We start from the raw sequence: 15,883 nt of genomic DNA on the forward strand, positions 1-15,883 counted from the left end.
GCTTTCCATCATCATTTGTAGCCACTCCAAGCAATGCATTTCCCTTCTTCGTCAGAACATCAATGGCAGGTTGATCACCAACAAACTTGTTTTGCCACAAGTTGAAAATAATACAATCAATTGAAGATAACAATGGTAAGGGTGTACAATAAGAGTAATGCAGGTGACATATTTTACACAATAATAATAAAATTGCACAACCAACCATATGACTTCAAATGACAGATTCTATTTCGAAAAGGAAATATATATATATTTATATATATATGAACATTATGTGGTGCAAGATTTTTATATGAAATATGTGTCCCTAGCAAAATCTAGAAAATAAATAAATAAAAAATAACATAGAATGCAGTGTGACAAAGAGAAGAATAAGTTTTTCTAATGGAAAAACTAAGTAATGCATTGCAGAACTAGTTGATAGATAGACATAACTAGTCTTGTATACTATTATTGATTAAGATATTTCAAGATTAAGTTTAATACTATTATGAAAAATTAGAATTTTATAAATTTTAGTTTCCTAGAATAGTTTCCTAATTAAGTTAGAGCTTGTTATTTTGTTTATCTATAAAATATGCTCTTGGCCATGGGAATTATTTGTAAAACGATAGAATAAAAAAATTCAGATTATGAACAAAACTAATCATAGTTTTGTATACTAGTTCTACTGCATTTCAAAGTACATACATAATATAAAGTTTACAATAACAGATGGGTTATATGAATTGATATATATATATGTGTAAATATAATATGATAAAAATGAGTTATGCCACTATAACATATAACGTATGTATAATATATGTGTATATATAAAAAACAAGTTAGATGAATTAACACAATAACAAATCATAACAAACCATTGTACACATTCATGACCAAATCAAATCTAAAAAAATTAACACAATAACAAGTTAACTAAATCTTTGTTAAGACAAATATTAACATAACAAACCAAAACTTATTGATTAAACGCAGCAGCATCGAAGAAGTTATTTCAAAATTTGCTAAACTCACCCCACAAGAAAAGGCGAAAAGGAAGTTGGAAAGTGTTATGCCCTGGATAGCCAAGATCGTTACACTGTGTGTTTATAAAGGTGCAAGAAATGCTAATCAAGTCATTTAGTTAGAAACGTGTTACTGAGAATATAGTTGAATTAGGGTTAAAATATTTCGGTCACAAAAGTTACATTTCATATACTCAAACATTCTTTTACATGGGATCCCAAAAGTAATAACGTTTAAAAGACACTTTATGAAATTTCAAGATAAAAGTACAGCTACTAGCCACTCTAAGGGCAAAACAGACATTTAGGCTTTTCCCGTCCTGTACCACTCCTTGGTCGTGGCGGCCAATCAGCTGACTATGTACATTCAGCCCCAAGCTCTCCAACTCAAGGCTGGTCCACTTTGCCCTTGCCTTTACTTGCACCACGTAGAACTCGTGAGCCAAGGCCCAACAAGAAAATGTAATTACAGAGCATAATTAACAATCAAACTATTAGATAACTCGTACAGTATAACCATATACTGAACAATCCAAACCATTCACATAACCATGCATTCAGCATACTAAGCTCATCAACTCACATTAATAACCAATTCACATATAATAACCAGGGTCGACGCCCTTAGGTCGCACTCCCTATTTATCCCACTGACTCCGGCCTGCCTAAACTGAGTTCAGTGAATATCAAGCTGTCCTCAGCTACCAGTGGCTGAGCCGCGCCCTGTGCGCAAATATTGATTTCAGCACTCTTAGGCCATTTATCACATGTCCCATGGCATAATACCATCTATGGAATTATATAGATATAGGGAGCTCATAGTCCCAATACATTCACATATCAGGGTGTAGTTTTCTTACATTTGATTCTGCTAGCTTTGTTCAATGAAACTGACCCTCAAGCACGATCCCTTCCGAGAAATAGCATACACCTAGTCACAACCACAAATTAGAACCATACCAAACTTCAATTCAAAAACCTACCCTCGGGACCAATCCAGAGCCCTAGGGAGGCCCTAATTCCACCAAACAGGGTGGTGGAATCAAACCCCGAGCCCTCGGGCAAAAACCCTAGGAAATAACTCAAAAACCCCCTTCTGGAAATAGGGTAGCGCTACAACGCTACAAAGAGGGTGCTATAGCGCTACAAGCAGAGCGAAAAAGCTCCCAGACAACTAGGCCTAGCGCTATAGCACCCAAAGGCTAGCGCTACAACGCTAGTCACAGCACAGCCCGACCCTATTATTTCTTCCTTCGATTTCCCCAAGCCAAACCTCTACAAATCCTTCCAAACTTCAACCAAACACAAAAACAAGCCTACCAACATCTATAACTCACCCCATATGACCCAACCATACAAAATTCAACCACATGCACCCCAAAATTAAGAAACCACCATGATTGACTTTGAAACTCAAAAACTCAACAGAACATCAGAAACTTCAGAACTTTAAAGCCAGAATTTCATACCTTCAATGGGGAATTTCGACCTAGGTTATCTTCCACACTTCCTCAAATTTCAACTCCTCAAATACTCAGGCTTAACTCCATAGAATTCCCATCAAAACTCAGCTTAGAAAACCATTTCAACCTCGAAACCAGGAACTGAAGAAAACCTTGAAAACTTACCTTAATTGGATGAGTAACCTCTGCTAATCCTCAAGCTAAGTCAAGCTCCCTAACTCCAAGCTCTAGCCCAAGCTCTCCCTGAGTTACATCTCTAGAAAATCCTCAAGAAATAAAGAAGAATAGCTAACCGAATGGGAGAAAAGGGTCAGCTCCAAGTGTTCTTTTTTTCTTTCCTTCCTTCCTTCTTCTTTTCTTTTCTTTTTCAGCTTCCTTTAGTTTCTAAATATTCCACTAAGTGCATAAAGGATGAGTATGACTTATCCTCTTATAGAACAAATGACCATATTGCCCCCCCAATAAATCCTAAACCTTTAAATAATTCTAAGGGCATTTTGGTCATTGCTCCTAATTTTCCTCTAATTCCTCGAATGTCTCTAATATTTACCGCTTACTTCCCGAAACCTAATTAATCACCAATTATTTTCCTCAATAACAAATAATCTCCAATATATTCTCTAAATTCCCAGAAATATCCGCAGACTTACCCCGAGCCGGATATAAATCCCCGCCGTGACTTTTCTGCTAAACTGCTCACTTGGATTGCCTTGAGTCACAAGCTGCAGATATGTCCACATAATAATGTGGTATCAACAATTTATCACAAACATTTACATTTATGCCCTCAACGGGCCAAAATTATAAATATGCCCTTATAACCTATTCAGGGCCTACATTGTAACGACCCAAATTCGCTAATAAGGCTTATGGGCCTTGATTAGTGTGCCTGGAGGGCATAATGGGAATTATGTGTGACTTTAATGAGTAAGATGCATGATTATGATATAAAGCATGTTATATGGCTATTTGAATATTTGGGATGCATGACTATGTGTATTAGTATGCGTGTAGGCTCTTACTAGGTTAGAAGGGCATAATCGTAATTTTGGCCATTATGGGCATAACTGTTTTGATATATGTGATAATTGTCGAGACCACATTATTATGTGGATATATCTGTGACTCGAGACGATCCTAGTGAGCAAAGTAGCGAGAAAGTCATGGCGGGGATTTATACCCGGCTCGGGGTGAGCCTAGGGGTATAAATGGGAATTTAGTGAGGATATTGGAGTCTATTTTAACATCAAGGAATATAGTTGGAGGTTAGCTAGGCATCAGGAATTAAGCGGGAAATATTAGAGACACTTGAGGAGTTAGCGGGAATTGGGTAAATGACTAAAATGCCCCTAAGTGGATTCAAGGGGTTAGACTTAATAGGGAGGGCATAATAGTCATTTGGATTACAGGAGCTAAGTGTTACTAAGGCTTTATGGTAGTGGAAGTTGTAGAAAAATATAGAAGTCTGAGGAAAGGGAGAAAAGAAGGAAAAGGAAGAAAAAGGAAAGGAATAAAACAGAGCTGGTTTTCTCTAAGGTTGGTTTATGCTTTCTTCATCAATTTCTTGAGAAACTTTGGAGCAAAGCTCAGGGAGGATAGCTGAGTTAGGCTGAGCATCAAGAATCCTAGGCTAGGCTTGGAGAGTTGGCAGAGGTTTAGCAGGAACACCCTAACACTTGAGGTAATGTTCTATAGTTTCTTCAGTTTCTGGTTTTGGTTTTTGAACTATGGTGCATAAGCTAAGTTTGATGGGAATTCAAGCCAAAAGTTGAGGGAGAGCATGCCAAAGATGTGTAGAGGTTGTCTTGAAATCGAAACCCCAGTAAAGGTATGAATTCTAAGCTTCTAACTCTGATGTTTTGACTGGTTTTGATGAGTTTATGAGCTTAGGGTCAACTATGGTGAATTTTGGGATTAGAGATGCATGTGATTGGGTTTTGAGTATTTGGGGTGCTTGGGATGAGTGGACTATGTTCATAAGGTTGATTTTGAGTTTGGTAAAGGTTTGGAGAAGTTTTGGTTGAGTTTGACCCGAGGAAATCGCAGGAAGGGAAATTTGGAGTTTGCCTGTCTGTGACATGCGCTAGCCTTTGGGCACTGTAGCGCTAGGCCATGCATGCTGAGGGGATTTTGCTTCTGTTTGTAGCGCTATAGCGCCCTCCCATGAGCGCTGTAGCGCTACCCTGTCTTCTGAAGGGGATTTTAGGGTTGTTTGCAAGGGTTTTTGACCAAGGGTTTGGGGTTTGATTCCACCACCTTGTTTGGTGGAACTAGGACTTCCCGGGGGCTCGGGATTGGCCCCGAGGCTTGGTTTTGGACTTGAGGTTTGATGATGAATTTGACCTATGATTGTATTTAGGTGAGCGCTAGGGCTTAAGAGGGATCGTGCTCAAGGAGTCAAGTGATCAAAGCTAGCGAATCGAAAGGTAAGAAAACTGCACCCGGTTATATGTTTGTGATGGGACTAAGTGCTCCCAATATTTGCATTATGTCAATGATGGTATTATGCCATGGGACATGTGATAGTGGCCTAAGGGTGCCGTACATAATATTTGCGCATAGGGCGCGGCTTGGCCACTGGTAGCCGAGGACAACTTAATATTCACTGAGCTCGGTTTAAGTGGGCCGGAGTCAGTGGGATAACGAAGGGAGCGGTCTGAGGGCGCTAGCCCTAGTTATCATTTGTGAACTGATATATGATATGAGTTGATATGTCTAGTATGTTGAATACTTGATTATACTGAATGATTATATGGTTGAGAGTATGTGATGCGGTATGAGATATTGATTTGTCTGTTGATTGCTTATGCTCTGTTGTTGTGTTTTCTTGCTGGGCCTTGGCTCACGGGTGCTACATAGTGCAGGTAAAGGCAAAGGCAAGCTGGACCAATCTTGAGGTGGAGAGCTACGGGGTTGAATGTACATAACCAGCTGTTCGATCACCATGGTCGAGGAGTGGATCAGGAAATGGATTGCTTAACTGTCTGGTTTGCCTTAATATGGCTTGTTATTGTATCTAAACCTTATGAATTTTGTAAACGGTCTTCAAACTTAATATTTTTGGGATCCCGTGTAAACAGATAATGTTTCTTAATGAAAATGCGACTTTTGAGACCAAAACATTTTAACCCTAGTTCCTTTGTAGTTTCAGTAACACGTTTTAAATTAAATGACTTGATTAGCAAGTCTAACACTTTATAAACACACAGTGTAACGGTCTTGGCTATCCAGGGCGTTACATACATGCATACTAATACACATAGTCATGCATCACATATATCCAAATAATCATATTAGCATGCTTATCACACAATCATGCATTTTCACCATTAATTCACATAACTTCCAATTGTGCCCTCCCGGCACACTAATCAAGGCCTTTAAGTCTTATTAGTAATTTTGGGTCGTTATCCCCTCCTTATAATAATTTAGTCCTCAAAATTTATTCAAACACATTAGATAGTAAACCTCGTACCTCTGACCATAATTCCCAAGGTCCAATGCCTTTACTTTTACTCCTCGATACACTCTTACGAGAGTAACAATCTTGTTCCACAAGATCTTGTCTAATAGTCATACTTTCGTTAATCCCCGCTTGCACCACAAACCTATTGAAACTTCAGGGTCTGCTTAGTTCATAACGATCATTTCACTGTCTTATCCTTGATACCAGAAATACCTATGAGTCATCAACCCTACCAGGGTGAGATCAGTTTATAGGCTCCCGGCCTAACCCTTGGTACAACTTCAGAATTTCTGTCGAATCGGGAGTCAGAACTCCCCCTTTCTTTCTCTGAATGTCATACTTTTCCTTGTCTACACTTACTTGGAGAGATACAAATCTCTCATCCCGGAACATTGTATTCCAAGACTAACAATTTACAAGTTCTTATGTCCTTTCAGATAGGCAAATACTCATGCCTTAAAAATTCCAACAGCCTCTTTGGTTTTCCCCCTGAACTAAAACTAAACCGTAGTATCCACTATCTTTCACTTCTTTACTTCGCATAGTACTTCTTGCTTTTTATCTTACCATGTCCTATGTCGTGTTACCTTAGTTGTACTCTAGTATTCATCACCGTGACTATCTCATCAAGGACTACACTTTTCTTAATATCTCAAGTATTCACATACTCAACACTTAATTCCTTAAAATAACTATTAAGCATTCAGATTGGCATTCCATCTACAATCAACTGATAATTCCAGGTTCTCACTCTGTTGTCTTCGTTCTCAAGTTCCTATCCAAAACTCGGAAAGCTATAAGGTCTCAAATCAGCACCATCAATGTTCTGCCCCATTACCAGTTCACTTAAACTAACTACATTAACTCATTCAACTAAGTTATAACTTTTCCTGTCCAATTACCTTACTTATAGTCTAATGTGGTCAATTCCTATGACCCACCACCATATCTGTAACGCCCCAAACTCCAGTGACCGTTTCGGTGTGCCATATAAACAGTGCTAAACTCGCTAATCAAGTCATTTGGCCAAAATCGTGTAACAAAGTATGATTAGAGGTTTAGGGATTAAAAATTTTGGTTAAGATGTAACGTTTCATTAGAATGTTTACTGTATACATTGGGATCCCAAAATATAATTATAAAAGTCTATTACAAGAAAATATTTACAACAGGTCAATATAAGCGGCAAAACAGGGTTTAACCCTAGTTCCTCTTCCAACCCTTGGCCGTGGCGGTCGAGCAGCCGCATATGTACACATCGTCACCTAAGCTCTCCAGCTCAAGGATGGTCCAACTTTCTTTTGCCTTTACCTACACCACATAGCACCCGTGAGCCGAAGCCCAGCAAGACAACTTAATATGCTCATGATCAGTAATAACATGTCATCAAATCATAAGGCACACGCCTAACAAATATAGCCTTAATCAAGCAGGCAAATGAGTTCACGTAATGTTGAGTATAACACATCAACCAATGATCATAATAATCATCCAGGGAATTTAGCCCCAAATAGAAGAGTGACAGTTGTAATAGTCACTGAGGTGGGTTCATTCCCAATAGCCATGTGACGATAGGGTCACCGGGGCTTTGTAGTTAAGTGAACCTTTCACTAGCATAAATAGGATAGGTGCATGATGACTAGTCACCAACATAACATTCCTCATGACAATAGAGTCATAACCACGGAACACTGTTCCCTAGCCATGTGACAAACTATCACCTAGGCCTTTGGCCCTAGCTCTGAGTAACTAGCTTAGTCTAGTTAGGCGCTTATAAGATTCATCGACCTTAAGGTCGGTCCAGCATTAATACCTTAGGGTCATTCAATGCTGATATCGATTAGATCTAATCTTTAATCGGCCCTGCATTCATGACGCTATGCTGCTCTCGGCTCTTAGGTCAGTAATATTCGACCAATGCCGACCCTGACTAGTCAGTGCCATACACAAGTAAGCAATGCTACCAAATATTTTTCATATGTCAAATACTCGAATACAGGGCATTCAGCATGCTTACTCAAGAATTACTAGCACAATTCGGATCATGCATAAACAAAGAGGCTAAAGCTCTGAACAATCTTATACTCAATATACATCGCATGCCCTAATCACATGTTTCTTGTGCATCACACGCATTACACTTAAACATCCAACATTCATCAAGAATAACCATGCATGTCACATATACACAGGGTGCAGTTTTCTTACCTCTGGTTTGAGCGGGAATTAGAACAAGAACGACCCTTGAGAACGATCGATCCTTTAATCCTTTAGAGGTCACCTAGTCATAACCAAATACAATCTCCGATTAATGAAAATCAACAAAGATAAGGTCTTGACCTAAATCCCACTCTCGGGACCCCGAAATGTACCCACACGGTGAATAGATTCGATCCCGGGCCTTAAGGTTTGAAACCCCGAGCCAAAATCCCTTAAAACACACTCAAAACGGGGTTCTGAAGAAATAGGGTAGCGTTACAGCGCTACCCCCCTAGCGCCCCAGCGCTCTTCACAGAGCCAAACTGCCTCAGCACCCCCTGTAGGTAGCACTGTAGCGCCCCATACTGGGCGCTGTAGCGCTACCTCAGCCAGGAATTTTCCAGAAATCTATTCCTTCGATTCCACCATTTCCAACCCAAATTAAAAGCTTCCAAACATCAAATTAAGTCCCAAATGAACCCAAATACCACCTCCACATGTCCTAGGCACCACAACCACAAGAACCCTAGCCAAAACTCCAATTAACTCCCAACTTTCCAACTCAAAAACCAGCTGAAACTTAACTTGGAAAACAGAGCAAAAGCAAGAGTTATAATGGCTAAAAGCTCACCTCAATCTCTGCAACAAAACCTCTTCAATGGTGGAGCATAACCCTAGCTTATCCCTGGTTGGTTCCTTGGCTTGATTCCTCAAAAAGAGCCTGAAAATTCAAAGAAAAATGGAGGAGAAAACCATCAGGAAAGAAGGAGGAAATGGGACTCTGTTTTGGTGAGCTTCTACAACCTTAATGGCTGGTATAAATATCTAAGGGTGAAAAGACCTAAATTCCCTCAAGTCTAAAATAAACCTTAATAGCCACCAAGGGAAAAACCATCCTTTCGCACCTATTTCGTTAATCATAATTAACACACTCCAATTCCCGCTATTCTCAATATTCTCAAACACCAATAAATCATCTCCCATTACCCTTTAATTCCCAGTAATGCTCTAATCATTAAAATCACCCTGAGACTCAACCCGAGCCCCGAACTTAATCCTGTTATGACCAGACTGAACACTTGCATTCCATGATCGTCTCATGCCGAAAGGCTCGAATAAATCCATATATAATGTGGTACCACTCATAACTCACCCACATGCATGAAAATACACAATTATGCCCACAATGGGCCAAATTACCAAAATTCCCTTATAATTAAAATACAACCATATGTTTGCATTTATCGTCATATAATAATATAATTCACATAAACATGCATATGACAACTTAATAACATAATAAACCAATTATGGCCCTCCCGACCTCCTAATCAAGGTCCTCAACCTTTTTAGGAAATTTGGGGCATTACAATATCACTTTACCATCCAATATCCAAGTATACTAGATTTTGTCACCCGCTCAAACTTCCCGGTACAACATACCCAAGGGGGTGGGACGATATCCATTTAGAATTCCGACCTCCGCCCCACGTTTCCATCAGACCTATTATCCGATCCTTGTGCCCTAACTTGTGTTACATTGACAGAGTTCTTCCCTGTCTCCACCAATACCAGCACTTTGGATTCCATTGTCCAAAGAATACGTATCTGTTCATCACCACACACTAACACTATACCAATCTCTGCCGTTACCTTGTGCACTCCATTATAATCTATGGTGTTCTTTTAATTGACACACACCTCCCAAGTAAGAGATCCGCCTCCATTTAGATATTTTCCTCGCACAGTCGGGGATTTCTAACACCAACCATCCACCCATTCATTAAATTTCACTAAATCTTGGTCTCAAGGTTACCTTTCTTACAAATGATCAAACGCTCAAATACCTTACACTATGCATACACTGCCAACTCAACGTATTATGTATATCGACCATGTTCCCATTCTTTCACCTCCCGCGAGGCTTGAACCATTCTCTCGCCAGTTCGTGCCTTGGCGTGCCCTAACCTGTGATGCAACCCTCACAGTTTCATATCTTTATCAAAAGTTAGGTCCTTTATGCTACCCTTCTGTATTCACCCATACACACATATTCCTATCTCACCAAGCGCTAATCAATTCCTACTCTGTCTTCTGAACTCTCGATCCGACAGTATCCATTCAGTCTAACTTAAAGTTTTACAGTCCTTTTAATCTCTGGTGTAGCTGCCTGCAAAGATACTTATGTAGTAGATGACGCGTTTACCAGTCTTGTTGTGCTCCCTATCTTTTAGACGTTCTTCAGTAGCTTCTCTGTGGCTTCATATCAAATCTCTTCATACATGTTCCCTATTCTTCTTGTAGCATTATTCTGAATACCCCTGGTGAGTCCAAACTGACACTTCATGGAGCTTTACCTATGACCCTGCTTCCTTAGTACTAACGTCATCATCATAGTAGTTGTTCGCATTCCACTTTTAACTGGAAAGTAGCCCAATATACCGCCAATAAACCCTGAAGGAGACTTGTCCATACTGTTCCTATATCTTCTGCTTGTAGAGCTTACCTGAGTTGCTAACGCTTGAATCAATTAAGAACCTTTGTTACCAATTCATCACACCCTACTCGGTATAAGTTGTGATTCCTGAAATGTCTCTTTCCTTGATCCTCAGCTAGTAATAACCAGATCGTAGATCAATTCCTGTAGACATTGTCCTATCTTGTAACTGGGCATTTAAACTCTTTACTCTTAACAGACGATGCTAACAATTCCCGCAATACGACACTCTATCTGATCCACCCCGAGGTCAAACTTCTTCGACAACTTCAGTAATTCTTTCTGTCAAACCATTATCATCTTCCATAATGTCCCTGATACCGAACCTATCTGTAGCCAAGTTATGAAGCGTACCCAATCCTTCCTTGTATACCTATCTGAATCCCTACTTGTCAGCTTAGTTTCCATTCAGTCCAACTAAAGTACTCCAAATGATATTCCCTACAATCTATGGTTTTTTCTTAACAAATTAACTCGCACTCTGACTCATGTTAAGGCTTCCATACGACGAGCTCTATTGCTTTCACCACGAACCTCTCTATTACTTGTGTCCCAATTCCTCTTCCAAAAGTTTCTAATTCCTCTTAGTATTTCCAACCCCTTGCAAAGTACTTTGAGGCATATTCTCTATGCTTGAATCTTTCTTGGGACATTCTCAAAACCGAACTCTTCCAGCTCGTTATATAACCAAAAATGTGAGCTATCCAGTTAACTGATCAGCTCTGAGGTACTAGCCTCAGGCTTCAAATGTAACAAGGCATTTTAGTCTTCCATCCCCTAACCATGGGAAATCCATCCTAACATATCGAATCATTCCATGTAGAAGTTGTGCCCTCACCTGACATTTCCCCTAAGTGGCATCTCCTACCTCTGGTGCATAATAAATAACCTCACTGGTTCCCATCACTATCCTGATGGCTATCTTGTAAATCAGATTCCCCTTCCTGACAAGACCAGGGGCCATAAAATTGTCTGGGGTTCTTTGCTTCGATTACCGAGAATCTATCCTTACTTAAACTCCATCGATGGAAATACCATCATTTGCATCTTCGGCACTCATGCTTTATACCTCATTTCACAAATCTTAAATAACATGGCCCTCTCTGCTACCTAAATACAAATGATGATTTTGCTACATCAGAGTGGCCCAAATTCTCTGGACTATTCCAGAGTTTAATCCTTAAATGGGTCATCATTTCCAGCTACATCTGCCTGTATCAATTTTCCCAATATGAATTATCCAACTCACAAACTCATTGACATACACTGCTGTTACCTTATCATTCCAAATCAAGCTTATGAGCCTACCAGTCTCCGCAGCTTAAACTATGTGTTTATAACCTCTTTCATCAATTCACCATCTAAGTTCTTTCCAACCCATCATGCCAATGTCTCAACCTGAGTACCATTTCTAGGCATCCTTCTACCACAAATACTTAGCACAACCCCTTAGTCATGACCTCTCATCTTCATATAACCAAGGATGGAATTAGGTTTGCCCATCCACTGACCAATTCTTTGGCAACCCAAACTTTCCTTAAATCCAGAGGATAACGCCTTTTAGGCCTTCCATATAATACCCTTATCTGTCTATACCCTCACATTAAACCAACAATGGTAACCTCACTGTCAAAGCATACAAAGCAGCTCTTTCCCTAGAGAAGTCCACTGTTTCTCCATCTAGTCTCAACTATTAAACCCCACAACTTACTCACATACTAGCGAACATCTGCTGCGGCTTTCAGGGGCAGATAGAGGTTTCCAACTCCAACTATCATCTGCAATCCCCATATAAAGAACCACCAAGTCCACCTAACCATTCTAGGCCCAAACAATTTGAGTTCATCCGCCACTACTAACTAAACTCCTCAGCCCTGAGGTTTACACTCCGAACCATTCCACAGTCAGGTCCAAATAACCACAGTTATTATGCACACATAAAGCATATTAAACACAGATTCACAATACTATACATTTAGTTACCAAATTTTTATTACAACAAAGTATACTCACACTTTATCATGCTTCCTATAAGCCAATAAACATATACGCATATGAATTCAATTCAGGCAGTTAACCACATACACTCAGTATGCAAACCATTATCCAAACATTCATTCACATACAATAGCAATGCCAATCAGCACGCTTCAATCTCATCACGCAATAGTCAAGGGCTAGGCCCTATCAGTATCTCATGCTTCCTATTAATCATACAGATATCAGCATTCATATTTCTTTCCAATCATTTAAGCATATAATCATGTATACACAATTACCAAACCTTGAGTCGAGCTTGTCTTTCACGGAGAATGTACATGTCCAGCCAGTCCTCACGAACCCTTAAACCTAGGATGCTCTGATACCAAGTTGTAATGCCCTGGATAGCCAAGACCATTACATTGTGTGTTTCTAAAGGTGCATGACTTGCTAATCAAGTCATTTAGTTAGAAACGTGTTACTGAGACTATAGTTGAACTAGGGTTAAAATATTTCGGTCACAAAAGTTACATTTCATATACTCAAACATTCTTTAACATGGGATCCCAAAAGTAATAACGTTTAAAAGACAGTTTACAAAATTTCAGGTTAAAAGTACAGCTACCAGCCACTCTAAGGGCAAAACAGACATTTAGGCTTTTCCTGTCCTGTACCACTCCTCGGCCGTGGCGGCCGATCAGCTAACTATGTACATTCAGCCCAAAGCTCTCCAACTCAAGGCTGGTCCACTTTGCCCTTGCCTTTACCTGCACCACGTAGCACCCGTGAGCCAAGGCCCAACAAGAAAACGTAATTACAGAGCATCATCAACAATCAAACAATCAGATAACTCGTATAGTATAACCATATACTCAACAATCCAAACCATTCACATAACCATGCATTCAACATACTAAGCTCATCAAATCACATTAATAACCAATTCACATATAATAACCAGGGTCAACGCCCTTAGGTCGCACCCCCTAATTATCCCACTGGCTCCGGCCTGCTTAAACCGAGCTCAGTGAATATCAAGCTGTCCTCAACTACCAGTGGCCGAGCCGCGCCCTGTGCGCAAATATTGATTTCGACACTTTTAGGCCGTTTATCACATGTCCCATGGCATAATACCATCTATGACATTATACAGATATAGGGAGCTCTTAGTCCCAATACATTCACATATCCGGGTGCAGTTTTCTTACCTTTGATTCCACTAGCTTTGTTCAATGAAATCGACCCTCAAGCATGATCTCTTCTAAGCCCTAGCATACACCTAGTTACAACCACAAATTAGAACCATACCCAACTTCAATTCCAAAACCTACCCTCGGGATCAATCCCGAGCCCTCGGGAAGCCCTAATTCCACCAAATGGGGTGGTGGAATCAAACCCCGAGCCCCCAGCAAAAACCCTAGGAAATAACTCAAAAACCCCCTTCTGGAAACAGGTACCGCTACAACGCTACAAAGAGGGCACTATAGCGCTACAAGAAAAGCCAAAAAGCTCCCAGACAACTAGGCCTAGCGCTATAGCGCCCAAAGGCTAGCGCTACAGTGCTAGTCACAGCACAGCCCGACCCTGTTTTTTCTTCCTTCGATTTTCCCCGAGCCAAACCTCTACAAATCCTTCCAAACTTCAACCAAACACCAAAACAAGCCTGCCAACATGTATAACTCTCCCCATATGACCCAACCATACAAAACTCAACCACATGCACTCAAAAATAAAGAAACCATCATGATTGATCTTGAAACTCAAAATCTCAACAGAACATCAGAAACTTCAGAACTTATAAGCTAGAATTTCATACGTTCAATGGAGAATTTCCACCTAGGTTATCTTCCACACCTCCTCAGCTTTCAACTCCTCCAATCCTCAGGCTTAACTCCATAGAATTCCCATCAAAACTCAGCTTAGAAAACCATTACAACATCAAAACCAGGAACTGAAGAAAACCTTGAAAACTTACCTTAATTGGATGAGTAACCTCTGCTAATCCTCAAGCTATGTCAAGCTCCATAACTCCAAGCTCTAGCCCAAGCTCTCCCTGAGTTATAGCTCCAGAAAATCCTCAAGAAATAAAGAAGAATAACCAACCGAATGGGAGAAAAGGGTCAGCTCCAAGTGTTCTGTTTTTCTTTCCTTCCTTCCTTCTTCTTTTCTTTTCTTTTTCAGCTTCCTTTAGTTTCTAAACATTCCACTAAGTGCATAAAGGTTGAGTATGACTTATCCTCTTATAGACCAAATGACCATATTGCCCTCCCAATAAATCCTAAACCTTTAAATCATTCTAAGGGCATTTTGGTCATTGATCCTAATTTCTCGCTAATTCATCGAATGTCTCTAATATTTACCGCTTACTTCCCGACACCTAATTAATCACCAAGTATTTTCCTCAATAACAAATAATCTCCAATATATTCTCTAAATTCCCAGAAATAACCCCAGACTCTCCCCGAGCCGGATATAAATTTCCGCCGTGACTTTTCCACTAAACCGCTCACTAGGATCGCCTTGAGTCACAAGCTGCAGATATATCCACATAATAATATGGTCTCAACAATTTATCACAAATATTTACATTTATGCGCTCAACGGGCCAAAATTACAAATATGCCCTTAAAACCTAATCAGGACCTACATGCATACTAATACACATAGTCATGCATCACATATATCCAAATAATCATATAAGCATGCTTATCACATAATTATGCATTTTCACCATTAATTCACATAACTTCCAATTGTGCCCTCCCGGTACACTAATCAAGGCCCTTAAGCTTTATTAGTAATTTTGGGTCGTTACAGAAAGTCTCGAAGCACTGAAAAAACTTTTAAGAAGTTAGACCATGATGTAAATATTCAAATATTTTTGGGTACAGGTTCTCAAACCATTGAGGAACTATCTAACCAAGCTACGTTGTTTCAGACTCAACTTTCTGAAATACATAAGAGGCTCAACTATTGGACCAACCCTGATAAGATTGATAGTGTAGAACATCTGGGGCAAATGGAAAATTCTCTAAGAGAGTCGCTTAATCAAATTCCAAGCCACAAGGAAAATTTACAAAAGCAGCTATTCATGTCATTAGATTGCACTAGTCAGTTCCTTCTGAATAGCTTTCCTCATGCCTTCACGTACGGTGGTCACAAGTAATGGGCATGAGGATGAATAGAAGGTCTGAGAGAGTAGTGCATTGATAGTGGAACTACTCATGAGTAGTGAGGCTGTTATAATTACTACAAAATACATATT

This window comes from Humulus lupulus, chromosome 7, assembly GCF_963169125.1.
Source record: "Humulus lupulus chromosome 7, drHumLupu1.1, whole genome shotgun sequence".
NCBI classification, from domain to species: Eukaryota; Viridiplantae; Streptophyta; class Magnoliopsida; order Rosales; family Cannabaceae; genus Humulus; species Humulus lupulus.